This window comes from Hemitrygon akajei, chromosome 1 (assembly GCF_048418815.1).
Source record: "Hemitrygon akajei chromosome 1, sHemAka1.3, whole genome shotgun sequence".
Classification (NCBI taxonomy): Eukaryota; Metazoa; Chordata; class Chondrichthyes; order Myliobatiformes; family Dasyatidae; genus Hemitrygon; species Hemitrygon akajei.
The window spans coordinates 123,789,480-123,816,307 of NC_133124.1; the positions used below are offsets into that span (position 1 = coordinate 123,789,480).

At 43.1% G+C, this 26,828-nt stretch overlaps 1 protein-coding gene across 6 annotated transcripts in view; it reads left to right on the plus strand.

The window, feature by feature from the left end:
- The window catches only part of LOC140730596 (neurocalcin-delta), a 323,285-nt gene that overhangs the window by 191,266 nt on the left and 105,191 nt on the right, over positions 1–26,828 (plus strand). For 5 of the 6 annotated variants that reach the window (XM_073051282.1, XM_073051290.1, XM_073051273.1 and 2 more), the window contains one exon: positions 16,135–16,210. The gene's annotated coding sequence lies outside the window, so the exon portion shown is untranslated. Of the gene's footprint in view, positions 1–16,129; positions 16,211–26,828 lie in introns of all 6 variants that reach the window. The other variant, XM_073051309.1, reaches the window with a different exon arrangement.

The following is a 26,828-nucleotide window of genomic DNA, read 5'->3' on the forward strand; positions in this document are numbered from 1 at the left end:
TAGTCTGTCACACCCCTCCCATGGACCCACTCCTGGACCGTAGTCTGTCACACCCCTCCCATCGACTCACACCTGGACCATAGTCTGTCACACCCCTGCCATTGAGCCACACCTGGACCATCGTCTGCCACATCCCTTCCATTCGTGTACTTATCCCATGTGGTTATTCATGTAATCTCACCATCAAGTGGTCCCATATGTTAACTGTTTCATATCCGTACAATTTGTCTCTTGAGTGCTCATTAACTCCTCTTTGATTCTACACTAGTGGGTAATTTATAGTAATCTACTAGAATATCTTTGGGATGTTGGAAGAAAGCAGGGAAACATTGCAAAGTCCACACCCGATGTGAGGATTGTACCCAGATCCTTCTAACCATGTGCCTGCAATAGCTGCTCCTTCACCAAGATGTTGCCCATGTTATTCTAGCTAGGCATCTATATTGTTCTAAAGCTACACCTAAAAACTGAGAAATAACCATTGCACAAAATAAGATAAACTGTGCAGATACAAAAAAACAATAATAATAACTCAATAAGTAAATAATTTACACTGAGAACATGGGCTTTAGAGTCTTTGAAAGTGAGTCTGTAAGTTGTGAAATCAGTTCAGAGTTGAGGTGAGTGAAGTTATCCATGTTAGTTCAGATGCCTGATGATTGTAGGGTAAAACTGTTCCTGAACCTTTTGGTGTGTGTCCTAGGCTCCTGTACCTCCTTTACAATAGCAGCAGCGAAAAGAGAACATGGCTTAGATGGCCGAGGTCTTTGATGATGGATGCTGTTTTCTTGCGGCAGTGCCTCTTATAGATGTGCTCGATATCCTTGTAGATACTTGGACTATCCACCAGATACCGTGGTAGGTTTCTGTGTGTTCTCATCTGGTGGCATACAGAGCATCACCACCTGTCAGCAAGTGTATTAGAAAGAAGGGTGTGGGTTTATCCACAATCTCAGGAAAAACTTTACAGGTGTTGAACTAAAGTTATAGATGAGCAGCCTGCCAGTTTGTGCTTAGCTGAGCCCCACGCAATGAAGTATTTTTATCTGTTAAGTTATAGATATACAATATGCTTCATAATTTTCTAGATGATGACAGATGCACAAGTTTACCCTTGACTGAAGAAGGGAACACTGATTATAACCCTGCATCATCTGAGAAAGGCGGTGGGCTGGTGAGGAGAAGAGAACAGAAGGGGGAGGGGATCCAGAATGTGGATTGAAAAAGAGAGAGGGCAGAGGGGGGAGAAATTACTGGAAGTTAGAAAATTCACTGTTCATGCTATCAGGTTTGAGGCTACCCTGACGGAATATGAGGTGTTGCTTCTTCAACCTGACAGTGGCTTCATCGCTGCAGTAGAGGAGGCCATGGACCAACATGTTGGAATGGGAATAAGAGTGGAATTAAAGTGGTTGGCCACCGGGAAATCCTTTCTGCTGTGGCAGACAGAGTGAAGATACTCGACGAAGCCGTCCCCTGATCCTTGTCAGGTCTCCCCAGTGTAGAGGAGGCCGCAGTGTGTGGTGGACTACATATACCTGTCTGGACTGCTCCTGTGGCTCCTCCCACAGACCCCTGTATAAAGGCGATTGAGGCCTGATGCCCGGCCTCATTCTCCAGGATGTAGTTTTGTTCATTCTTCCAGTCAATAAAAGCCGATATCTCGCTTCTTACGTCTCAGAGTGAGTTATTGATGGTGCATCACAGTGGGAGCACCAGATATAGTAGATAACCCTGACAGACTTGGAGGTGAAGTGGTGCCTCACCGGGAAGAACTGTTCGGGGTCCTGAACGGTCATGAGGGAGGAGGTGAAAGGGCAGGTGCAGTTCTTATCCTATTTACAGGGATAGGTGCCAGGAGGGAGATCAGTGGGGAGTGATGAGTGGGCAAGGGAATCATGAAAAGAGTGATCCCTGTGAAGGTGGAAGGTGGGGAGTGGAGGGATGGAAAGATGTGTTTAGTTGAATATGGTGGCAGTTGCAGAGAGTGATATGATGGATACAGAGGCTCCTAGGGTGGTAGGTAAGGACAAGGGGAATGATTAAAACATTAATCAACACTGCTGTGCATAGACCGAAATGTGGCATAAGTTTTGCAAGTGCAGAAGAAGATAGAGGAATTATTTTACAACCTAACAGCTGTAAGTCTATATTTTTCACAAGTTTTCCTCAGTCAGATGACACTCTCCTTACTAAACTATTAGCTGCACAACTCTTCAGACATGCCTGGTAGCTAGATGTAGATTATCACCATAGCAACCAGTCTGGACAGTGTGCCTGTGGAATCTGTAGCCTTCCTTTGCTTCTGTTCATTCTTGCTTGTGTAATAGAATGAAGGGAAAGCACTAAAACCTTCAACGTCACGGAACTTCTTGTCTGCAGAAACTGAAAACTGCCGAGTTCCTTGGCCATTTCCAAATGCATACAGTGGTATAGATGAATTTTAGTGAGCTGACTTACTCCAGCATTTTGTATGCATTGCTGAGTTGTGGTGTTGGTCCTGGTGCCCCTTCTCCTTCCCTTTTCCCCATGGTTCACTCTCCTTTAAGATTCCTTCTTTTTTCAAGCCTTCATGTCTTCCGCCTATTACCTCCCAACTTCTCACTTCACGCCACCCTCTCCAACCCACCCACCTTCCCCCTCACTTGGCTTCACCCATCACCTGCGCCCCCAACCCTCCTATTCTGGCTTCTTCCCCTCCCTTACCAGTCCTGATAAAGGGTCACTGTCTGAAACGTTGACTGTTTATTCCTTCCCGTAGATACTGCCTGAAACGCTGCTTTCTCCCAGCATTTTGTATGTGTTACTGCAATAAATGTTCATGTCACAATGGCACTTCATCAGGTTTTACAACTGAAGCACTAAGGTGTGGCTGTTCAGAGTGCCCTGGCCAAGTGCTGGTAATTTCCTACTGTGGAAGTGGGAATAATGATAAAAAATGATGCGTGTTGGAGCTTCTACTCAGCAGTGTCAAATTAATGCTGATTGTCACGGTGAGATGGAACAATATTTCAGGGCAGAGAAAGCGGGAAAACTAGACCAGGGGCAAGCTTCATTTTCATGGAAATCAGGGCAGTGAGTGTCACTGGTGACACTTTAAGGTCACATGCAGTGAACTGAGATGACAAGTAACAATAGTGACTGTGGTGGGATGGTTGATGCCTCCCCCTCACTGCTCTCCTCGTGTTTACCATAAAGGCTGCCCCATTGAAGCCAGCTTTTCCAAGTTTCACTTGCTTTGAGAACTGTGTGTGTGTGTGTGTGTGTGTGTGTGTGTGTGTGTGTGTGTGTGTGTGTGTGTGTGTGTGTGTGTGTGTGTGTGTGTGTGTGTGTGTGTGTGTGTGTGTGTGTGTGTGTGTGTGTGTGTGTGGTGAGCAACAGCTTGAGGATTCTATATCGTAACTTTCTGCAGAATCTGCTTTGGAACAATATTGAATGCTGAGGAAACTTTCCAGCAAATGTTATTCCAACATCAGCAGGCACTGTAGATTACAGCTATTGGCAGGCAACTACCGTGAGTGCAGCTGTACCTGGGTATGTGCAAGGACATTATTAATCTACCAAAGTTTGAGGAACTTTTCAGGAGCAAACTGAATCAACTAAATAATTTCCTTTCTAAGGCACATTTAAAAACATCTTTCCAAACTCTCACAACAAAATACAACAATAAAATTTATAAAGCAATTCAAGATACAAGTTTATTTGTAACGAGTACAGTGAAATGTGTCATTTGCGTTAACAACCATCACATCCGAGGGTGCGCTGGGGGCAGCCCGTGAGTGTTGCCACACATTCTGGTGCCAACATAGCATGCCCACATTGCTCAGCAGAACAACACCAAACAGAACAAGCAACAAAATAACATCAGTAAAAACAAGCCCCATTCCTTCCTCTCATCCACGCACATACACAGTCCTTTAATTCCCAAGACAGGCCTCGAGTTTCCAGCCTCTGGCGGACTTGGGCTTGCAGACAGCAGGCTTTGACCTCCCTAGTGGACTCACGGAGATTTGCAGAGTCGGCTCTGGCTACTGGGCCTTGACTTCCGGACTTCAGATTTGAGCCTTGTCATCGAATCCAGGACACGCCGATCACTGAACATTAGGCCTAGAACTCTGGATTCAATAATGACGGGACTCCGAACATGAGGCCTCAAACTCCAGTGTCACTGATTCACAAAGCCAGGGGGTCATCGGAACTCATTTCTCCTGCCCACACAGAACTCCAACACTAGAACCCACTGACAACTCACTTACCTGGTGGGGGGTGTTGGGGAGGGAAGGACTCTCATCCACTCTCTGCTGGTCCGACGCCCAACATTCAACCCACGTTGCCCCATGTCTGTGTCGCTGGTCTTTGAACATGGAACTCTGGCGTAACCTCTAAATCCCCCACATTCCTGTCCCTAAACCCTAACCTGTGTCTCTGTCCCCAAAACCATACTTATGAACCTTAAGAACAATTAAAATTAAACAACTACATTTGAGCTCCAAATCAATGAAAGTTGAAGCTCAGTGCCATCTTGATAGTGGTCGCACTAACTTATAAGAAGCTTGATAAATTGAATGGGACCTTTACCTTAACGGTCTATAAGCACAGCTCTTTTTCACATTATAATATGCAAACAGTTAGTTGTAAGAGAGCTTTGAAAAGCCACATTACAACCTGAAGAAATGGTGTGACTGCATATAGTCTGATTTGATGGTTCCACTTGTAGCTTTTTCCGATTATTGCTTACTACCCTTTACACCACTGGCATTTAGCGCAGCAAAGAAGTTCCTCCGACACTAGCGTTATTCAGGGCTTCCTTCCTTCCTCCCACTACTGTCAACCATGCAAGTCCTGAGTGGTGACTCAGGGAATGCCGTCGCCCTCAGATGTAGAAGGATTCTTCATAACTGTTTCCATTACAGTTTTGTTTTACCAGTCAGGGGTGTTAGCCTTGAGCTGAACCCTCGAACCTGAAGAACCTTAGTCTGGCCTCTACCCTTTGACCTGTTTGGCATGGATGACCTTGCCAAGAGCCAAAGCATAAAGCCCCGACTCAGGTCAGTGTAGCACTCCAAGTCATTGGGACACGCAAGCCTCCAAACCCTACAGCAAGGTTGTGGTCCTCTGGGAGGTTTTGATTATTGGTGAGGCATTTTTACAATCGGTCCTGTTAACAGCATTGTCTTTTGATTAGTTCACATTTGGACAATTTGGTCTCTGAGCCAAGTGTAAGATTTTGTCCCATGAATATAGGAAATTGGAAGAGGAGAATACTGTTTACTGCTTAAGTCTGCTCCACCATTCCACACACAATGGCTGATCTACAATCTAACTCCATTAACCTCCATATATCTAACTCCATAACTTCATGCATTCTCTTAGTTAACAATCTTTAATTCTTAGATTTCAAAACGCCCGTTTGCCTAAAATCAGTTTCTGTTTGTGAAAGCACTTTATTTTTTATTGCCTTTTTATGTATAGCCGGGATATGAGCAGTGTGGTAGTTAATTTCCAGCAACCCGAATTCTGGATTGTTGCTCCTCAGACATGAGTTCAAATCCCACCAAAAAATATGGGAAACTAAATTTAAATAATTAAGTATGTCCACTGTGAACATACACCTACTGATGCCTCTGGACACATCTTCAGTGATGTTCCTGGAATCATCGGGTGTTTCAGGTCTTTCAACATCATATTCCTTCCTCTAGGTGACCCAGCCAGGGCTGATCAGACCCCAGCTTGTGTCCAGATGGCTAGCTACTTATGACTCCGTGGCTCCCCTCTCTTGAGCCACAGCCATCTTGAGGGTCTCCCTGCCGCATCGGTGGTACTGTGGATGGCTCTCCTCTTCCTCTCTCCCTCGGTGCCCAAATTGCTGAAGGCTCTGGCTAAAGAACGGGCTGTGAATCCCCTACAACCACCCTCCACTGGGAGACTCCATCCAGCCTGCTGGCAGTCGCTGACCAGAATGTTTTTAAAAGCTCTTCTTTGTAAATCTGCGATTGTTGTAACAACCGGGACCATTCCCCAGGAGTTCACTAATTCAGCATCAGTGCCAGTATCGATCTAGCAATTGCCCTCTCTGGGGTGCACATTCTCCGCTGCTACTGAATGAACTCTGCGTGTGGTTTCATTCAGTGCTCACTCCTCCTTTAAGAGACATAAATGTGATGTGAATTAATGGATTATTTTGAACTGGCCTGCAGGATGCTGGAATTACTCATGCTTAATGTTTACTAATAGGTTACACATCACAAGTACCTCTCCCTAAGTGCTGAAATTCAAGCATGGTTTATGTAGGGAAAGAAGAACTACCAACATTAGCCGGGATACCTTGGAAACTTCAATAAAAATCACTCCTTAGCCATTGAAATTTCAGGGAATGAAAAGATTTGTGTAATCTGTTTCTTGTTTAAAACCTTATCATCCTGGTAAAAAATAAGAATTACAGATGCTGCTTTTTACATTTTTAATCAAAATGATACCTGACACAGTAAAAGTCGAGTTTACTGTCATGTGCGTGAGTACACATATGCACCATTTGCAATGAAAATTTAATTTGCACCAGATCACATAGTGGCATAGATCAGCATTCACAAGGGCAAAATTTCACAATTTTAGAAGAAAGAATGCTTTTAAAACGAAAAAGACTAAGTCCATCTTAGTGCAAAGTAATGAAAGTGGCCACAGCGTAGCTGTACTCTAGTGATTAGGATGCTTCCAGTTGGTTTAAGGGAAGTAGCTGTTCTTGAACCTGGCACTGTGGGACTTCAGGCTTCTTTGCCTCCTGCTCAGTGGTAGCTGTAAGAAGGCGACATGGTGCTGATGGTAGGGACCTTTGATGATGGATGTTGCCTCATTGAGGTAGCCCTAGGTAAAGGTACTACCAGTGGTGGGGTGGGATGAATAAACGACTCTCTGAAGCTTCTTGCATTCCTGTGCATTCGAGTTGCTGTTCCGAACCAGTCCGGGTACTTTCAACAGTACATCTGTAGAAATCTGTTGTAGTGTTTGGTGATGAGCTGAACCTCCTTAACCTCCCAAGAGAGTTTAGAAATAAAATTATTAACCTTTTTATGACCAAGTTGAAAGATCAAAGGGTCAGTTCTGACAAAGGGCCCGGAGCTGAAAGAACTATCAGAACTAGAATCAAGTTTATTACCATTGACATATGTCATGAAATGTATTGTTTTCCAACAACTTTTCTTTCCACTGATAGTGCATCACCACTGATGTTTACAGCATTTTTGTTTTATTTTATACCTTTCTGATAAATGTTTCAGTCTTCCCAAGTGCCAATATATCATTTGTAACCTGCTGTGTTCCAAACAGTTGACACTACTTTAAGGGTTTGCACAGCATGGCAAATACACATAGTGGCTACTTTATTAGGTATCTCCTGTACCTATAAAGCTGGCCACTGAGCATATGTTTATAGTGACACACACAAAATGTTGGTGGAACGCAGCAGGCCAGGCAACATCTATAGGAAGATATACAGTCGGCGTTTTGGGCCGAGACCTTTTGTCAGGACTAACTGAATGAAAAGATAGTAAGAGATTTGAAAGTAGGAGGGGGAAATCCAAAATGATAGGAGGAGGGGGAGGGGACGCAGACTAGGAGACCGTTTCGCTGAACACCTACGCTCTGTCCGCCAGAAAAAGCAGGATCTCCCAGTGGCCACACATTTTAATTCCACGTCTCATTCCCATTCTGAAATGTCTATCCATGGCCTCCTCTATTGTCAAGATGAAGCCACACTCAGGTTGGAGGAACAATACCTTATATTCTGTCTGGGTAGCCTCCAACCTGATGGCATGAACATTGATTTCTCTAACTTCCGTTAATGCCCCTTCTCCCCTTCTTACCCCATCCCTTATTTATTTATTTATTTATTCCCCCCCCCCCTTTTTTCTCTCTTTGCCCCTCTCACAATCACTCCTTGCCTGCTCTCCATCTCCCTCTGGTGCTCCCCTCCCCTTTTCTTCCTCCCTAGGTCTCCGTCCCATGATCCTTTCCCTTCTCCAGCTCTGTATCCCTTTTGCCAATCAACTTTCCAACTCTTAGCTTCACCCCACCCCCTCCGGTCTTCTCCTATCATTTCAGATTTCCCCCTTCCCCTCCTACTTTGAAATCTCTTACTTTCTTTCCTTTCAGTTAGTCCTGACGAAGGGTCTCGACCCGAAATGTCAACTGTACTTCTTCCTATAGATGCTGCCTGGCCTGCTGTGTTCCACCAGCATTTTGTATGTGTTGCTTGAATTTCCAGCATCTGCAGATTTCCTCGTGTATATGTTTATAGTCTTCTGTTGCTATAGCCCATCCACTTCAAAGTTTGATGTGTTGTGCATTCAGAGATGATCTTCTGCACATCCCTGTTGTAACGCGTAGTTATTTGAACTACTGTCACCAGTCTGACCATTCTCCTCTGACCTCTCTCATTAACAAGGCGTTTTTACCCACAGAACTACTGCTCGATGGATGTGGTTTTTTTTTTTGCACCATTCTCTGTAAATTCTAGAGACTGCTGTGCATGAAAATCCCAGATTAGCAGTTTCTGATATACTGAATCCCCACTGAATGGCACAAACAATCATTCCATGGTCAGAGTTCCTTAAATCACATTCTGGTGTTTGGGCTGATCAACAACAGAACCTCTTGACCATGTCTGCATGCTTTTATGCATTAAGTTGCTGCCATTTTCTAAGCATTTACAAAGTTCTTGTCGTCTTCTGCATCATGGTACAGGTATAAAAACAGAAAATGTTGAACAAGGGTTTGGAACAGTAACCCTGTTTCTCTCTCCATAGGTGCTACCTGACCTGCTGAGTGTTTCCAACATTTTCTGTTTTTATTTCACATTTCCTGTATGTGCGTTTAAAAAAAAATCACTTCTGGGCATGATTCACTCTTGTGCATCTGACATTTGCTCAGCATCAAATGCATATTCAATTGACACCATCTGGTGTGCAATAGCCATTTTACATTTACTGACAGAAATTATACGCTAAAGTTGTGACTCACAGCTGCTTATAACTATATTATGGACCTCAATGCAAGATGTTGTAATCATCGGTTCCTTGATGAGCCTACATCTTACATGGTTTGGGACTCTTCATGGCGTGGGGACCCACTGGACCAGACTGTCACATATAGACCCACCACCACACAGGTTAGTGAAGTGCCTCTCCTGCCCCCCACCACCGCCTTCCTTCCCTTCCGCCTCTCATTCTTCTGCATGTCTCGGCAACCTTTTATGGTGCTGTATTGTGGCTACTAAGAACATTCAACGAGAGCTATCTTAAGATTTTTTAAAAATCCTCCATTTTTTAACAGGGTTTTCTCGAACTTCTTCATTTTTCCAAAGTTCACCCACTTTAATGAAGCAAGATTAGATGAACTCCATTTTCTAGACACAAATGGGATCTAACGGTGGACGCCACAATGTTCCTTTCTTTTCAACATTTCAGGTTATTTATCACATGTGCATCGAAACGTACAGTGAAATGCATTATTTGTGTTAACAACCAAAACAACCTAAGGATGCCCACGAGTTCCGCCACATATTCTGGTGCTAGTATAGCATGCCACAGAGTTCAACACAACACAGCAGAAAACAAAGCAGGAACAACAGGAGAAAAACCCCTTCCCACCCCCCCATATGCGCACGGGCCTCCATGATAATCCTCTGTTCTGCATCGCTGGGTCTTGAGCAAGCCCTCCCATTGTGTTGTGCTGTCATTCTAGGTCAGTCCCCCCCCCCCCCCCAGCCTCAAAGGCCCCTAAACCCTTCTGAGCAGCACTGGCAAATACCCCTGCAATGATATTTGTCCCTTCCAGTTCAGATACAACCCATGCTTCGGGGTGATAGAGCAGGCAGGTCCAGTGTGAAGAACAGCGACAAGGGGGGAGGCATAAGAAGGCTTTAACGCAAGGAGCCTCACAAGTGAGGCGGATGGGATCAAGGATCAACTATATAAATATGCATATGTTAGGAGTTTGCTGTGGTGTGTTGATACGTCATACAACAAAAACAACATCCAACACAACCTAAAGATGTGCTGGGGGCAGCCCGTGAATGTCACCAAGCATTCCAGCACCAACACAGCATGCTCACAATGCATTTAGGAATGTCTTATCTCCCTGCGGTTCAAAATTGATAACCACTTGCTCAGTCAATGTTTATCATATAATGTAATCAAAGAAACTGATTGCACAGCTGGAGCAAACTATCCACCTCAAATGAATCTCCCTCAGCTTTCTTTAGTTATATCTTTACACCTTGGCACTAACAAGATCTGAAAATACATATTTTCCCAATTTTCATCTCCATGCTGAGGAATTCCTGTTCAGGACCTGGCTGGTAATGCAGGGAATTATCCATCACCTTCTGACAGTGTAAATCCTATTCCCAATTTATTTATTTTAATCTATTTCGAGATACAGCAGTGTAACACGCCCTTATGTCCCAACAGTACTCTGCCTTGGAGTTTGTCCTTCCAAAGTGTACCACCTCACACTTCTCCGGGTTGAACTCCATCTGCCACTTCTCAGCCCACTTCTGCACTCTATCAATGTCTCTCTGCAATCTTCGACAATCCTCAACACTATCTACAACACCACCAACCTTTGTGTCGTCTGCAAACTTGCCAACCCACCCTTCTACCCCCTCATCCAGGTCGTTAATAAAAATCACAAAAAGTAGAGGTCCCAGAACAGATCTTTGTTGGATACCACTAGTCACAACCCTCCAATCCGAATGTACTCCCTCCACCACGACCCTCTGCCTTCTGCAGGCAAGCCAATTCTGAATCCACCTGACCAAAACTTACCTGGATCCCATGCCTTCTGACTTTCTGAATAAGCCTACCATGTGGAACCTTGTCAAATGCCTTACTAAAATCCATGTAGATCACATCCACTGCAGTACCCTCATCTATATGCCTCGTCACCTCCTCAAAGAATTCTATCAGGCTTGTTAGACATGATCTGCCCTTCACAAAGCCATGCTGACTGTCCCTGATCAGACCATGATTCTCTAAATGCCCATATATCCTATCTCTAAGAATCTTTTCCAACAGCTTTCCCACCACAGACGTGAGGCTCACTGGTCTATAATTACCTGGACAATCCCTACTACCTTTTTTGAACAAGGGGACAACATTCGCCTCCCTCCCACCATTCCCGTGGACAATGAGGACATAAAGATCCTAGCCAGAGGCTCAGCAATCTCTTCCCTTGCCTCGTGGAGCAGCCTGGGGAATATTCCGTCAGGCCCCGGGGACTTATCCATCCTAATGTATTTTAACAACTCCAGCATCTCCTCTCCCTTAATATCAACATGCTCCAGAACATCAACCTCACTCATATTGTCCTCACCGTCATCAAGTTCCCTCTCAGTGGTGAATACAGAAGAGAAGTATTCATTGAGGACCTCGCTCACTTCCACAGCCTCCAGGCACATCTTCCCACGTTTATCTCTAATCGGTCCTACCTTCACTCCTGTCAACCTTCTGTTCTTCACATAATTGAAGATTGCCTTGGAGTTTTCCTTTACCCTACTCGCCAAGGCCTTCTCGTGCCCCCTTCTTGCTCTTCTCAGCCCCTTCTTAAGCTTCTTTCTTGCTACCCTTTATTCCTCAATAGACCCATCTGATCCTTGCTTCCTAAACCTCATGTATGTTGCCTTTTTCCACCTGACTAGATTCTCCACCTCACTTGTCACCCATGGTTCCTTCACCCTACCATTCTTTATCTTCCTCACTGGGACAAATTTATCCCTAACATCCTGCAAGAGATCCCTAAACATCGACCACATGTCCAGAGTACATTTCCCTGCAAAAACATCATCCCAGTTCACACCCGCAAGTTCTAGCCTTATAGCCTCATAATTTGCCCGTCCCCAATTAAAAATTTTCCTGTCCTCTCTGATTCTATCCTTTTCCATGATAATGCTAAAGGCCAGGGAGCGGTGATCACTGTCCCCCAGATGCTCACCCACAGACAGATCTGTGACCTGACCCGGTTCGTTACCTCATACTAGATCTAGTATGGCATTCCCCCTAGTCGGCCTATCAATATACTTTGACAGGAATCCATCCTGGACACACTTAACAAACACTGCCCCATCTAAACCCTTGGAACTAATCAAGTGCAAATCAATATTAGGGAAGTTAAAGTTACCCATGATAACAACCCTGTTATTTTTGCACCTTTCCAAAATCTGCCTCCCAATCTACTCCTCGGTATCTCTGCTGCTACCAGGGCGCCTATAGAATACCCCCAGTAGAGTAACTGCTCCCTTCCTGTTCCTGACTTCCACCCATACTGACTCAAAAGAGGATCCTGCTACATTACCCACCCTTTCTGCAGCTGTAATAGTATCTCTGACCAGTAATGCCACCCCTCCTCCCCATTCCCCCCCCCCCAATCCCTTTTAAAGCACTGAAATCCAGGAATATTGAGAATCCATTCCTGCCCTGGTGCCAGCCAAGTCTCCGTAATGGCCACTACATCATAATTCCATGTATGTATCCAAGCTCTCAGTTCATCACCTTTGTTCCTGATGTTTCTTGCATTGAAGTACACGCACTTTAGCCCTTCTACCTTACTACCTTTATACCCTTTATTCTGCTGCTCTATCCTCAAAGCCTCTCTATATGTTAGATCTGGCTTTACTCCATGCACTTCTTTCACTGCTCTATCGCTCCGGGTCCCATCCCCCTTGCAGTGAATGGTTGATGCAGTGCAGTGCCAGCGACCAGGGTTCGATTCCCGTTGCTGCCTGTAAGAAGTTTGTACATTCTGCCCATCAATGTGTGAGTTTCCTCCGGTTGCTTCGGTTTCCTGCCACATTCCAAGGATATACGTGTTAGTAGATTAATTTGTCACATGGGTGTAATTGGGTGGTATGGGCTCATTGGGGTGGAGGGGCGTGTCACTCTTCTTTACCTCTAAAAGCACCAATTTCTTGAATAAGCAATAAATATTCAATGTTTTTCTTCATTTTGAAAAAGATGTTCAGAGGATGGCGGCTCTGAATGTCTTCGAAGTATACAACCTTTTTTTCATAGGATGTGATTGCCATTGCGGAATGTGTTGAACTGAGTGACTCACAAGGGCAATTTTGACGTAGGTTACAGGTCACTGGGTCTGAGTCCATGTGTAGAATAGTCTGAACAAGGAACGGGGTTGAGAGGGATAATAAATCAGCCGTGTTAGAATGGTGGAGAAGACTGGATGGGCTCCTATGTATTACAGTCTTATTACTGTCAAAGCTTCCAGGAATCTTGAAAAGCATCATAAAATAAAGTTCTATGTTTCCAGTAGTTCTCACAAATCGAGACAATGATAAGATAATGGGCCAGAATTTGTTGTCAATACAACAGCAAGGCTACTGATATTCTTTATTATTTATGGATAAACAATGCATTAACTTGCAATGCCAAGTGATTAAATATCTGGAGTTGCTTCATGAAAATGCTATCTTGCTCATAGTCCATTCCCTTTAAGAGCTCACGAGATTTACCAATTAATTTTACATGAAGGATCACAATCTGGTTTAATATCACCAGCATATGTTGTGAAACTTGTTACATGGCAGCAATGCAAGGATGCTTTTCATAATGTGGTAAAACTAACGATCTATCTCTTTACCTCGGCTTTGAAAACTAACCAAAAGAAGTTATAGACACAAAATGCTGGAGCTCAGCAGGTCCAGCAGCACTGAATGAAGAGTCATCGTTCAGGCCGAGGACTGGGAGAGGGGCAGAAGCCAAAACAAAAAGGTAGGGGGAGGGAACAGGTGAGTGCAGGTGAGGGGGAAGGTAGATGGGTGGGAGATGGGGGGATGGAAAGGAATGATGTGGGAGGTAATAGGTGGAAGAAGGAAAGAGCAGACAAAGAAGGAATCGGATAGGGGAGCACAGTAGACCATAATGTAAAGGAAAGAATGTGGGGCACCAGAGGGAAGGGATGAGCAGGTCATGGAGGGGAAGAAAAGGCCACCAGAATAAGGAAAACCAAGGGGGGGGGGGAAACAGAGAGGAGTGAGTGGCTAATGTTTATGCCATCAGGTTAGAGACTACCAAGAAGGAATATATGGTGTCCCCGATTCAGTTCCACTTCCCATTCCCATACCGACATGTCAATCCATATCTTCCTAACTCTCCATGATTAGGCCTGACATCATGAATGTCTGTTTCTCTAACTTCCAATAACCACTTCCCTCAGTTCCCTCCCCGATTCTGGTGGTCCTCTCTTCCCCATCCCCTCCCTCTGGTACCCCACTTCCTTATCTTTAGTTCATGGTCTACCACCCGCTCCTGTCAGATTCCTCCTCCTTCAGCCCTTTACCTCCTCCACCTGTCACCTCCCCGCTTTTCCGATCTCTCCTCCCCCACCTACCTACCCATCCCTTCACTTGGTTCATTCTTTATGTCAGCTTGTCCTCCTCCTCCCCATACCTTTTCATTCTAGCTTCTGCCCTCTTTCTTTCCAGCCCTGATGAAGGATCTCAGCCCAAAATGTTCTTTTCCCTCCATTAATGCTGCTTGATCTGCCGAGTTCTTCCAGCATTTTGTGCATGCTGCTCAAGATTTCCAGGACCTTTTGTGTGTCAGAAATTTCAGACTTTTAATTTTCCTCTCTATTCAATCTGTTGTTTTTTCCCTGTACGTCACTTAACTTTGAGGTGGAGCTTTTCAGCAGTTACTTCCCCCTGTAAGTAACAGAAATTTCGGAACGGTCACACAATATTAGAAACATGGGATTTGCAGGGCCAAACTCCTCTGGCACATGCCCAGCTGTGCTGCAACATTGGCTTCCTTCCACATGACAAGAAAATGCCCCCATCATAGTCATCTCGTACTCAGGCTAGAGTTGAAACAAATTCCAGTGATAATAAATAACTTATAAAATAGCCAAATTCAAGTAACTTGACACCTGCTACTGAGAGCTAAGAAGTTTATAGAAAAATACGGAAGCAACTGTATTGCAATTACTGGCAAAATCACTGAACAATCTTATGTATATACTGTACATGATTATATAAAAATATAAGCAAGCATAGGAAAGTTAAACTACAAGAAAAATGCAGTTCTACACCCCAATCCAACACTGAATTAATTCCTGTTCTTTTGAGATGGGGGTGGATAGGTTGACGAAGTGGGCTTTGGTGTATAGTATTCTTGAACCATTGGTCTTGATGAAGTCTCTCACCCCAAAACTTTGACTCTTTATTCCTCTCCATAGATGTTGCCTGACCTGCTGAGTTCCTCCAGCATTTTTTGTGTGTTGCTCTGGATTTCCAGCATCTGCAGAGTCTCTAGTATTACTGAAGCCTTTTCCATATTTTCCTCAAATCTTAGCGCAATGGCGTGTTCTCCATTTAAGTACATGGGCCTCCTCCCACATTCCAAGGATGTGCATGGTGGTGGGTTAGCTGGCTAATGTAAATTATTCCTAATGTGGTGAGTGTTAGAATCTGGGGGCATTTGATAAGAATGTGGGGAGAATAAATGGTTAGTTTAGGATTAGTGTAAACTGGGTGCTTGATGAACAGCATGAACACTGTGGGCCAAGGGGCCTGTTTCTGTGCTGTATGTCTCCATGACATCTTTGACTGACATTGTTACTTGATTTCCAGTACCTAGTGTCCATCACTGTGAGTTATCAAGTTACATTATGATGGAGTGTGACAGATTCTTGATTAGTAAACGCATCAAAGGTTATGAGGAGAAGGCAGGGAGAATGGCGTTGAGAGGAATAATAAATCAGCCATGATCAAATGGTGGAACAGACTCGATGGGCCAAATGGCCTAATTCTGCTCCTATGTCTTATGGTCTTATTTAAAGCAATTTTTAAACATAGGTTTATGGAGACTAGAAACAGATCGTCAAGTCTATTGGAAGGTAAACGTTACTGGATGACCTGTTATGGCAAAATCTGATCCATGGTTGTTAAACCATAGGCCTCTCGCACATAAAGCATTCAATTTTATAGTCCTTTGATGCTTCCAAAGGCAATTATAATAATCTTCTGTGTTTTTATGTACCGCGTCACTCCATGTAATTTATGCAAGTATCTACATGCTTCTGGTAATTGTATTAATCGTCTACTAATGTACACTTTTTTCCGGATAGGTTATCAGTTCACTGCAGCCTGAAGTCGAGCCACTCGGTTACTGTCAAGGACGAGCTGTACATTTCCGTCTAACCAGTGAGTTTAATATCCAGTTTATAATCACATACAATATATAGTTAATAAATATGGCTTTGAAGGTTTTAATGCTAATATATCAATATCAAACACAAAGAAACACGCGCACTTTCAGGTGTCAAAAACAAATGAAATACTATTATCTTGCCTGTTCCTATATTTCATTTTTAAATTTAAATTTTTCAATGATTGATTTCAACGGTGCATGTCTAATGTTTATGGAATTTACCTTATCATTTCCTGGTTTTCTTCTAGATTACATTCAATGGACCATATATTGACTTTGAGCCTGATCTACAAGCAGTTACCTAGCAACATTTAACATATGCCAGTGTATAATGCTTTTCTTAATTGCACGTGACAGGACTATGCAATGATTTTTTTTCATAAAATAAAGGGATTTTCCCTCTCCCTCTTTCCATTTTTTCACTCATCTTTCCTGAGGCAACCAATACTGGAGTGCAATTCAATTGTATCAGCTATCTTCCTGAGTATTTATGCAAAGTGTTTATGTGTGATGAGAAGAAACAGAATGTTTGGTGTGTATAGATGAGGGGAAATTAAGCTGTGCCCAATCCTGATCCCGTACTGTAATTTTAAAAGTAATCATTGGTTGCCAGTCTAATGGGATGGAACTCCAAGGGATTCTTCCCTTCTCTGGCCAGGAAAATTGAAGCCAAGTGTAAGGGTCTCAGGAATTGTGAGGGTGCAGAAGAGGTTTACTAGGATGTTGCCTGGATTAGAGAGTATGATCTATAAGGAAAGGTTGAACAAATTTGGGTTGTCCTCCGTAGAGCCTCAAGGGCTAAGAGTAGACCCTGATAGAGGTTTTAACATTGTGGCAAAATAGCTAGGGTAGACAGTCAGAATCTTCTCTCCAAAGTAGAAATGTCAGAGTAGAAACACCAGAGGATAGGCTTTTATGGTCAGGGGGTAGGTATAAAAGTAACAAGAGGGATATCGTCAGCAAGCTCACCATGTTAATAAGATCCATCAGATAGGGGAACAAGCAAAGCCAGAAAAATTATTGATATTATAGATATGGCTAATTTTGATAATGTTACCAGTTCTAACTTTAATGTATATACACATTTTTATGAAGGAGTAATCATTTTTAAAGATATAGCTAGCAGAAAAGGTAAGAGGCACTGCATGAATGTAGTATATAGGACATAGGACAGTACAGCACTGGACGGGCCATTCAGCCCAGGATGTTGCACTGATCTTGAAGCCAGTTTCTTCTAAATGTCCTCTTCCTAGGTGTCATCATATTCCTCCACTCCTGTCATATTCTTCTGCTTATCTAAAAGCCTCTTTAACTCCAACAGATTGGCTAATTCCACTACTTCCCCAATATCCTGTTCCAAGCACCCGTCACTCTCTATGTTTAAAAAAAAGCCCCTTTTGTTACCTTTAAACTTACACCCCTCACCTTAAAAGCATGTCCTCTGGCGCTTGACATTTTTTTTCTCTGGAGAGAAGATTCTGACTGCCTTCTCTGTCTATTTTGTTCATAATTTTAGAAGCCACTATCAGGTCTGCCCCTTAGCTTCCGATGCTCTAGGGAGAACAACCCAAGTTTGTTCAACCTTTACTGATAGCCCATGCCATATAATCCAGACAGCATTCTGGTAAACCTCCAATGGACTCTCTCCGCAGTCCCCACACCCTTCCTGTAATGGGTGACCAGAAATGCACACAGGTCTCCAAGTGTGGTCTGTTCGATGTTTTATACGGCTGCAGCATCACTTACTGATTCCTATATTCAACCCCCTCACTGATGAAGGCAAGCATGCCTTACACCAGCTTTACTACCTTATTCACTTCTGTCGCCACCTTCAGTGAACTATAGACTTGGACCCCAAGATCCTCGGGTTCTGTGTTGCCAGGATTGATCAGCAAGGCTAAGCACTCCTTTTGGGTGACTTTGAGGTTCATGTTGCATGTGTTTCTGGATTACAGTTTTTCTTTTTTTTTTGCTGTTTTTGAGCGGTTTGATCGGGGCAATTGATGCGGACTGGGGCACCTCAGCGAAGAATGGCCCTAGGGCCTGCCTTGGCTAATGGCACAGCGCTAGACTGAACACTACAGGTTTGATGTTTGATATACTATGTGTTGTTCACTCGCTCTTTGACATTTGCGCAATTTGTTCTTTGTTTCGCCCATTTGGATGTTTGATATTTTCTCGAACGGGTTCCATGGTGTTTCTTTGTCTGTGGAAGGATGAATTTCAGAGTTGTATTCTGTATACATACTTTGATAATAAATGTACTTTGATCCCTCTGTAACTCAGTGTTATTAAGGGCTCTACCATTAACTGTATACTTTCTCCTTACACTTGACCTCCCAATGTATATCACCAACAACAGAGACCCCAGCATCAATCCTCGCAAAACATCACTGGTCACGGACCTCCAGCTGAAATTCCACCCTTACTCCCTGGCTTCTAGGGGCAAGACAGTTCTGAATCCAAACTTGCAATTCATCCTGGATCCAATGCATCTTTATCTTCTGAATCATCTTATTATGAGGAACCTTATTAAATGCCTTACTAAGTTCCATGTAGATAATGTTTACTGCCTTAGCCTCAAAAAAACTCAATCAAATTTGTAAGGCATGGCCTACTTTGCACAAAGCCACATTGACTGTCCCTAAGCAAGCCATGCCTTTCCAAATATATACAGGTGTCCTCAGTGTCCATTGGATTCCCTGCTTTAACATCAGGCCCACGGCTCGATAATTACCTCGATTATCCCTATTTTCTTTCCTGAACAAAGGCACAACATTTGCCACTCTCCAAACCTTTGCTAGTCAGGATACAATGATCTTTGTCAAATTCCCAGCAAATTCCTCACTTGTTTCTTTCAATATTCTGGGATAAATGCCATTTGGTCTTGGAGACTTGGATTTTCAGAAGACCCAGTACTACTTCCTACTTAATTTCAAAATATCCCAGCACATTAGCTTGCTCCACTAAGCTTCCACTTCCTCCTAGAGGATGACCAAGATGCTGCCTGGATTAGAGGGAGTACATTATAATGAGAGGTTGGACTAACCTGGGTTGTTTTCTCTGGAGTGGCAGAGGCTGAGGGGAGATCAGATAAAGGTTTATAAGATTATGATAGGCATAGATATAGGGTAGATAGACAGTATATTTTTCCCAGGGTTGAAATGTCTAATAATGCATTTAAGGTATGAGGGGGGTAAACCCAAAGGAGATGTGAGAGGCAAGTTTTTTAAACAGAGACTGGTGGGTGCCTGGGCTGGTGGCAGAGCCAGAAACATTAGAGACTTTTTAAGAGACATTTAGATAGGCACATGAATGAGAAGGACATGGAAGGATACAGTATAGACATTGTGCAGGCAGAAGTTTAGTTGGCCATTTGTTTATTAACATAATTGGTTCAGCACAACATTGTGGGCCGAAGAGCCTGTTCCTTTGATGGACTGTTCTATATTCTATGCTCTGTGTTCTAGGTCCTCCTTCTTGGTAAATATTGATTCCAAGTACTCTTTAAATATCTCAGCCACTCGCTCTGACTCCAAGCTTGACTTTAAACAAATCCCACAGGTCTGATACGGACGTGCCTGACAGCAGCAGCTCCCAATTAATGCCCCTTAGCTCCTGTCATATCCTGTGGTAATTTGCACTCCCCCAATTTAGTACCTTCCCGCAAGATCCCATTTGCAACTAGTTTATTATCATTACATGAACTGAGGAACAACAAAGAGCTTGTCTTGTATACTCTTTGTACAGATCAATTCATTACACAGCGCATTGAGGTCGTACAAGGTAAAACAATAACAGAATGCAGAATGAAGTGTAACAGTGTGGAGAAAGTGCAGTTAGGTAGACAGGAAGGTAGATTGTGAGGCCAAGAGTCTATTTCATCATTTCGGGAACCCTTCAGTAGTCTTACAACAGTGGGGTAGAAGCTGACATGGGGGCTGGTGGTACGTGCTTTCAGGCTTTTATATCTCCTGCGCACGGGAGAGGGGTCTTTCGTTATGCTGCCTGCTTTACTGATGTAGCGAGAGGGGTAAACAGAGTTCATGGAGGAGAGGCAGGTTTCCATGAAGTGTCCCCAACTCTCTGGGGGTTCTTGCTGTCATGGGCAGAGCAGTTACCATGCCAAGTCATATTGCATCTAGATAGGATGCTTTCTACGGCGCCTCAATAAAAATCGGTACGGGTGGGCAGGGACAGGCTGTATTTTTTTGAGCCTCCTGAGGAAGTAGAGGTATTGGTGAATGTTCTTGGCTGTGGCATCTATGAGGGATGGGCGGCAAAGTGCCTGCCGAGGCTTCCTTGGAAAGTCTCTTCACAGAGTCAGCGCATCGGACATTCCTGGTACGAGGAGGGAGAGAGCCATCATCAACAATACTGAGGCAGCAGAGAAAGCCTCAAAATGGCTCTGGATGAAGAGAGAAAGTCCAGGAGGATCTGCAGCGCATGCTGCCTGATCACAAGTCGTGGCTTGATCAACCACAGCTGGGTCGCCTGGGTGAGGGTGTCTGATGTGAAAGACCACCAAACACCCAATGAGATGTATTCTTCAAAACAAAAATGTGGTTGGACAAGGCCAGACTATTGATAATGTTCACCCTAGGAACTTGAAACTCTCAATCCTCTCATCCTCAGTACCACTGATATAGACAGGGACATGTGTACCACTCCCCACTCCCATTCCTGAAGTCACTGACCACTGAGAGAAAGGTGTTATCATGACACCATGTCACCAAGCTCTCTATCTCCTTCCTGTGCTTGGTCTTGTCATTATTTAAGATAGAGCCCTTTACATTCAGTTTGTCACCCAAATTTGGTCCATCAGCAAACTTACAGAAGACATCTCTGAAGAGATAGCTGTAGAGTCAGAGAGCAAAGCAAAAGGCCCTTCTGTCCAGCTGGTCCATGCTGATCAAGATGCCCACAAAGCTCTTCCCATCTTCTTGTGTTTGGCTTCTAAACCTTTTCTGCCTATGTACTGTACCTGTTCAACGTTTCATCAAAGTTGTTACTGTACCTCCTTCAACCCTAAAAAAATGTTGGTATGGTAGCATAGTGGTTAGCACAGTGCTTTACAGTGCCAGCTACGAGAATGGGTCTCCAATCCCGCCACTGTCTTTAAGGAATTTATAGGTTCTCCTTGTAAATGCATGGGTTTTCCCTGGGCGCTCGGGTTTCCAAAGATAGGGTTAGTGAGTTGTGGACATGCTGTGCTATGTTGGCACCAGAACCGTGCTGACTCATGCTGATTTACTTAATGCAAATGACGCATTTCACTGTATATTTTGAAATATATGTGATATATAAAGCTAATCTTCTTCAGTACATCTGGCAGCTTATTTCAGAAACATCTCACTCTCGACGTAAAAAAGTATTCATGAGATAAATTCTGGCTTTCTTTCTCCTTTTCTATGTTCTTTTTCTTTAAAATGGTACATTGCCTGTCCCCGCGATCCCTTACTCTGCTGTCTGCTCATAGAGTACTTGTTATTTCCCGTGTTGTTCATTCCACCACTCTGACCAGTTGTTAGGTGTTGAGTGGTCAGTGTGAGCAGCAGATGCAGTTAAAAATAACTGTGAATATACAATACATTAACTAAGTGTGTGTTTATGGTCTCTTCTGCTCCTGTAGCCCATCCACTTCAAGGTTCAACGAGTCTTGTGTTTGGAGATGCTCTTCTGTACACCACTGTTGTAAGTGTGGTTATTTGAGTTACTGTTGCCTTCCTGTCAGCTTGAACCAGCCTGGCCATTCTCCTCTGACCTCTCTCATTAACAAGGCATTTTTGCCCACAGAACTGTTGCTCATTGGATGTTTTTTTTTTGGTTTACTCACCATTCTCTGTAAACTCTAGAGACTGTTGTATATGAAAATCACAGGAGATTAACAGTTTCTGAGATACTCAAACCACCCTGACTGGCACCAACAATAAGTCCACAGTCAAGGTCACTTAGATCACATTTTTTCCGCACTCTGATGTTTGGTCTGAACAGCAACTGAACGTAATGACCTTGTCTGCAATCTAACTCTTTCCTCCTACACACCCTTCCATTTTCCACGTGCCTATCTAAAGTTCCTTAAATGCCCTTGATGTACCTGCCTCTACCACACCCCTGATAGGGTATTTCATGCACCCACTACTCTCTATGTAAAAAAAAACTTACCTCTGACGTCCCTCCTATACTTTTCTCCTGTCACCTTAAAATTATGCTCCCTTGTATTACCACATTAGCCCTGGGAAAAGTCCATGGCTATCCACTCAATCTATGCCTCTTATCATTTTCTATCAAGTCATTTCTCATCCTCCTTCACTCCAGCAAGAAAATCCGAGCTCGCTCAACTGATCTTCACAAAATCTTCTAATCCGGTAGCAATCTGATAAATCTCCTCTGCACCCTTTCTAGAGCTTCGATGCCCTTCCTATATAATGAGGTGACCAGAACTGAACGCAGTATTCCAAGTGTTGTCTAACTAGGATTTTATGGATTTCACGGCTCTTGAACTCAATTCCCTGATTAATGAAGACTAACGCAACATGTACTTTCTTAACAACCCTGTCAACTTGTGCAGCAAGTCTAACCTAAAACTAGAATATATAAAACAGCAAAAGCTAGTCATAGAGCTGAAGTCTGGAATTTTTCAGGAGACACCAGTGAGGGACTAAAATATTATTTAAGAGGAGAAAGTTGATTGCGAGACAAAGCTTGCAAGTAATATCAAAAGGCAGAGCGGGAGCCTCTACGAATATATATGAAATGAGGGCATCTAAGGTAAGACTGAGAGTGAAATTGGGGGAATGAAACAGGAAAGAAGGAAATGGCAAGAAAGTTGAGCCAACACTTCCAGGAGAGGGCACTGCAAATATTCCCAAGAAAACGGATAGCTGAGTTTGAAATACTACGAAGAACTGTGTATAACAATGTTTATTACAAGCTATACAGTATTGAAAAAAAACCTACTTGTTAATGTAAATATCTAATCAGCCAATCATATGGTAGCAACTCAGTGCATAAAAGCATTCAGACATGGTCAAGAGATTTGGTTGTTGTTCAGACCAAACATCAGAATGGGGAAGAAATGTGATCTAAGTGACTTTGACTGTGGAATGATTGTTGGTGCTAGGCAGGGTGGTTTGGGTATCCCAGAAACTGCTAGTCTCCTGGATTTTACACACGTTAGTGTCTAGAGTTTATAGAAAATGATGCAAAAAAAACCAAAACAGAAACATCCAGTGAGTGTCAGTTCTGTGGGCAAAACCGCTTTCTAATGACAGGTCAGAGGCCAGACTGGTTCAAGCTGACAGGAAAGCAATAGTAACTCAGTTAATGAGTTACTACAGTGGTATGCAGGAAAGCATCTCCAAATGCACAGCACGTCGAACCTTGAAGTGGATGGGCTTCAGCAGCAGAGGGCCATGAGCATATGTACACTTAGTGGCCCCTTTATCAGTTACTGGTGATATCTAATAAAGTGGCCACTGATTGTACGTGAATAGTAGATAGACATGCATTGAATCTTTAAATGAGTCTTGAAATCAGTACATTGTCTGTATCACATTATCACATTTAGCAGGATAATTGTTTCTTATGTAAATAATGCCTTCTGAAAATCGCCAGAGATGTATTTGTTTAGAAAATATGAATTCCTAAAACCTTGCACATCAGTACGTCTGTTTAACTGAAGTACTGATTTGAAATTGCTGGCCGGTGGTGTAATGGCATCCATACCAGACTTCAAGGTGATTGGTCCTGGGTTCGAACCTGGCCGGCTCCTTACACGCTTTCCTTCCATGCTGGGGTGAGCGTTGGTCTAGCAACTCGGCCTTGTAAAAAACAGACAAAGATATTAAAGAAATGGCGAGGTTACTGCCCAATATGCCACAAGGTGCAGAAAGGAACAATGTGATTTGAAATTGCAAATGAAAAAGCATTTTATAAATAAAAGCTATACGAACCACCTAGCCTAAACTGCTGAGCAACTTCAATTACTTTTCATTTTAAAAGAATAAATTAAGCATTCTGTTCATAGTGGAATTTAGAGATTCATAGATTTTTCCCACACATGGATTAGAATTACCGATATGTAAAAGGATGCCAAATGTCTTTATTTCTTGCAATGTGCCAGGAGAAAAAAGATGATTTACTGATCCAAACATTTTCAAACTATGTAGACCACTATCTTAAGTGAAATAGTTCAGACAATGATGTACAATTACTATTGTACACCAACATGCAATCCATTATTCTATCAAAATGAAGTATAATACCATATTTCAGCATTAAAGCCCTTTTTCTGACATGGAAAGTGAAGAATGTTTCATTTGCTTTAAGAAATGACTCTGTTACATACTCCCTTTACCCTTATCAATATTAATTTGTGGAGATTATAGAAGATCGCTTGTAGTCTGCATCTCAGCACAGTATCCTGATCTACATAAATCTTTGCTAGACAAGAGCATATCAATCATATTCTAATTAGATACTTACAGAAGATAATACATTTCTTTTCAGCTCTGTATGCTGTGGTTATTAATGCCTGATGTAATTAAGAGAGCATGTTTCAATTTCTTACAACAATTGGCACCAACAGGCACCATGATTCTTTCATATTTGAATTAGGTAAACTAATAAATATGGAGTTGAATATGTAACTAGAAATAGAAACAGTAAAGCACTTCGGCCCATGATGTCTGCACCAAATGCGATGCCAAATTAAATTGAATCCCTTTTCAGCCTGTACATGGTCCATATCCTGCCATTTCAGGAGAATTATCTGGGAGAACCACATCTCCTTCATTAACAAAAAGGCTTGGCAGAGGATGTACTTCTTGCAGCAGATGGTAAAATTCTGTCTTCCCCAGAACACACTGGTGCAGTTCCACACTGTCATCAAAAAGAGCATCCTCACATCAGACATTACTGTCTGGTCTGGTGTAGCATCCTCTCACAGTATAGGAGAACTACAGTAAACAGTGAGAACAACAGAAGGGGTCACTGTCTGCAGTCTACCATCACCGCGGGATTTGTATGTGTCCAGGATAAAGAAATGAGCAAGAAAAATAATGGTGGAAACTGCCCACCAGCAAACTGCCTTTACCAAAGCATCCTTCTGGAAAGCATTGTGGAGCTATTAAAACAAAAATTTCACACCATTTTAAAGTTTTTTCCCCAGGCAGTAAATCTGATCAACCACTCTAATGACCCCTCCAACCCCCTCTATCTATTACCTCAGTCATTGCATTGCACTATAAGCATTTTAAACCACTTATTATAATGCTGTTTACATTGTAAATACATGCTGGTATTTATGGATTTTTGCATGTTTTATTCCATATCTATACTTGTAACTTTACTTTTATATAATTCTTTATTCTTTATAATTGTTGAAAGTCATGTTTTGTTGCATATGCCAACACACGCCAGCAAATTCCTAAGTACATGTCAGATAAAATTAATCCTTGTTTCTTGATTCACTGCACATCTGACACCTCTTAAACGTTGCTATGGTATCTGTTTCCACAATTATCCACGAAAGCTCATTCCATGCACTCGCCACTCACTGTGTAAAAAATATTGCACTATACATCTCTATTAAACTTCCTCTCCCCCTCACAGTAAATGCTTGTCCTTTAGCATTCAACGTTTCTACCCTGGGAAGAACAGTCTGTGAAAGATGAAATACCTCTGGTTATAAATGTAGTAGGAATGGGGTTTTGGAGAGATGTGGTTGGTGGAGAGGTAGTGGTGAAGTGATGGTATTACAGTAGATTGCTGACAGACCCGGGGGTGCTGATGAGATGGGGATGAGAGGGCAGAGAGCTGGATTTCAAGGGTGAGGGGGTAACATGAAGAGATAGTGAGCTGGAGAGGGTGGAGTGTGGACACTGGGGTTTAGAGTGGTGATAAACGCGAGAAGGTCTGCAGATGCAGGAACTCCAAAGCAACACGCACCACAAAGTGTTGAAGGGACTCAGCAGGTCGGGCAGCATCTATGGAAATGAACAGATAACTAACGTTTTGGGCCGAGACCCTTCTTCAGTTCTAGGGAAGTGATGGTAGGGGATGAGTGATGATGTCACAGGTGAGAGTTGGGTTGCAGAAGAGGCGTGGCAGCAGGGAGGATTGATGGAGCGACAATGAGGCATTGGGGTGTGCTGGAACACTGTGGAAATGGGTTCATGGGGCGACAGTGGAATGGGTTTGGAGGTAAGGAATGACGGTGGGGTTGAGAATCAACTTCAATTCTTTCATATTTAAATTAGGTCAACTCATGAATGTAGAGTTGAATATGGAACTAGAAATAGAACATTGGACAGAAAAGCATAGAAAAAGTGCCTTTGGCCCACAATGTTCGCACTGAACATGATGCCAAAATATCTATCTCCTTTTTAGCATATTCCTGTGACTGTCTGACTGCCTCATAACTGCTGCTTTCATTTTGCAGATGCTGCCTGACTTGCTGAGTTCCTCCTGCATTTTGTGTGTGTTACTCTGGACTTCCATCATCTGCAAAATAACTTTAGTTTATCAGTTGACTACTAATCTGCTGAATAGCTCCGAGCTTCTTCACCACTCCATCAAACCATAAGATATAGTTCAGAATAGGCCATT